Source organism: Crocodylus porosus, unplaced genomic scaffold (assembly GCF_001723895.1).
Source record: "Crocodylus porosus isolate Cpor-Errol unplaced genomic scaffold, CroPor_comp1, whole genome shotgun sequence".
Lineage (NCBI taxonomy): Eukaryota > Metazoa > Chordata > Crocodylia > Crocodylidae > Crocodylus > Crocodylus porosus.
In genome coordinates this window covers 121,281,707-121,284,123 of record NW_017728943.1, presented here as the reverse complement: position 1 = coordinate 121,284,123, position 2,417 = coordinate 121,281,707, and the positions used below count along the sequence as shown (strand labels likewise).

The 2,417-nt window shown below is 54.0% G+C and overlaps 1 long non-coding RNA gene across 1 annotated transcript in view; it reads right to left on the bottom strand.

The window, feature by feature from the left end:
- LOC109319304 overlaps positions 1–2,417 on the bottom strand; it is a 17,102-nt gene extending 14,685 nt beyond the window's left edge. The window contains exon 1 of the long non-coding RNA XR_002103476.1: positions 2,150–2,417. This is a non-coding gene — a long non-coding RNA (uncharacterized LOC109319304). The remainder of the gene's footprint in view (positions 1–2,149) is intronic.

Sequence of the window (2,417 nt, the reverse complement as noted above, 5' to 3'; positions counted from 1 at the left end):
CTGACCCTATTTGCAAATATATACCTTTTGTGTTGCTAATAGAGTGTGTCTGTGGCTGAAGGTTTTTTTCGCCTCCCGAGAAACGAACCGCGATTTTTACATCAGGCTTGGGGGCGGGCAGATCAAGACCGCCACAGTGCAGGAGAGAGTGGGGTATGGGAAGGGTGAATCATTCACCCCTGCCGCTGGCCCACTCCCTCCTGCACTGTGGGGATTGTCTGGTGACCCGGCCCGGCTGGGGCCCCATTCACTGTGCAGGGGCCCTGGCCCAGACGAGTTGTGGGACAATCAGAGCCCAGCAGCTCCTACAGAGGCATGGCACCAGGCAGCCAAGGGTGGGGAGAGCATGTGGCCCCCGTTCTTTGCATGGGTGAGGGTGGGCACAGCTGCGACCTGGATTCAGCCTCTGTTCTGTGTCTCCGTGGCTCACTGCTGCTGCTTTGAAAGTGGCAGCAGAGACCCTCAGAACGCCACTGCTCAGGATCCTGAACTTTGCCATCTCGTAGTCACAACTGCCCAAGTTGCCATCCACTACTACCTTCCCACCAATTCTTCCCTTGTGTGCAGCAGGTCAAGAAGAGCATGGCCCCTAGTTGGCCACTCCAGCACTTGCACTAGGAAGTTGTCCCCAATACTCCAAAACCTTCCTGGATTGCCTGAGCACTGCTGTATTGCCCTCCCAGCAGATGTCAGGGGATTAAAGTCCCCCAGGAGAACCAGGGCCTGTGGTCAGGAAACTTACGGTAGCTGTTTGAATAAAGCCTCGTCCACCACTTCCTCCTGGTCTGGTGGTCTATTGCAGACCCCCATCATGGTATCATCCTTGTTGCTCTCCCCTCTGACCCTAACCCAGAGACTTTCAACAGGCCTGTTTCCAGTTTCATACTGGAGCTCTGAGACTTCATATGCCTCTTTTAAATAAAGTGCAATTCCTCCTCCTCTTCTCCCCTGCCTGTCTGCAAAGATGCTCTTCCCTGTCTTCATCAGGTAGATCCCATCTCTTCCCAGCAATCCTTCTTCTTGGAAGAACATCCCATGGTCAAAGAAGCCAAAGAGCTGCTGGTGACACCACCTGCACAGCCAGGTGTTGATTTGCAGGATGCACCTGCTCCTGCCTGGGCCCTTTTCCTTGACTGGAAGGATCAATGAAAACACAACACAACCAGACCCTCTCGCCCCTGCAGGCCCTTTTGATATGCTCAGAGTCTCCCTTGGCAGTATCATTGGAGCCCACATGGATGAGCATCATAGGGAAGTATTCAGAGGGCTGGATGAGCCTCGATAGACTCTCCTTGACATCTTGGGTCTGGGGTCCAGGCAAGCAGCAGATCTCCTGAGACAACAGGTCAGGTTGGCAGATGGCTCCTTCCATCCCCTGCAGAAGGGAGTTTCCAACCACCAGCTCCAATCGCGTCTTCTTGATGGTGGTCGTCTTGATCCTTCCCACCTTGGTGAGGCCTGGCCTGCCTTCCTCCACCAATGGAGCCTGCTCCTCCCTCTCCGCTGGTAGAGCTGCATAGCTGTTCTCTAGATGAACCACTGCAGGTGGAGGTGAAGATCTCTGCTTGCTGCCAGAAGTCACAAGCTTCCAGATTCCACCCTCTTGGATGTCCATATCCTCTCTCTTCTCTAGTGCTGCATCTGGCATTTCTTCCTCCACAGTCCGGGAGGTCTCCTCCAGCATCGAATTGATGAATGCCTCATGGTGGGCCTCGCCACCTCCTCCTGTAGTTCTCTTGCTTGTTCTCTGAGAGATACCACCAGGAGGTACCCTCTGACCTGGCCATCACTGGAAGAAACCTGCAAGCTACAGTTCCCACAGTGCCAAACCTGGACCTGGGTGGAAGCCTTAAAGGTCCTGCCTGGACAGAAACCTCACAGGTGCAGGCAGAAGCAGTAGCTCTGGCATTGTGATGTCCTCCAGCCATTTCCCTGGGTCTTTTAATCTGCCTTCTCTCTGTTACTGCTCTTCTTCCAAGCAGACCTGCCCTAGAAAACTTGCCTGGAAGCTGGCCTGTTTGTTGCTCTTTGGCCCCAAAGAGTTTCTTTTTTTCCTGCTTCCTTACACCTAGCTGAAGGGCTTGCCCCTCAAAAAAGGCTGGGGTGTGGCAAACTGGCCTAGGAATTGGCCAGCAAACTGTCTTCAAACTGTTTAGTCTGTTAGCAGCCCCTGGTCACTGGCTTCCTGGTCACCTGGGGATTCTCCTTTTATACCCTGCTGGTCTTGGACTGGCTCTGCCCCCTTTTTAGGGCTTCTGTCAGGCCCAGGCAGCAATCACTCAGCAACTAGCAATCACTCCCAGCTTCTAGGAGCACACACCCCAAACACATACAGCCCACCAAACACTCAACAAAACAAAGGCACAGGCAGCTGGATCGCTTACCCTCCCTGGGCAGGATCAGGTGCCTGGCTTCTC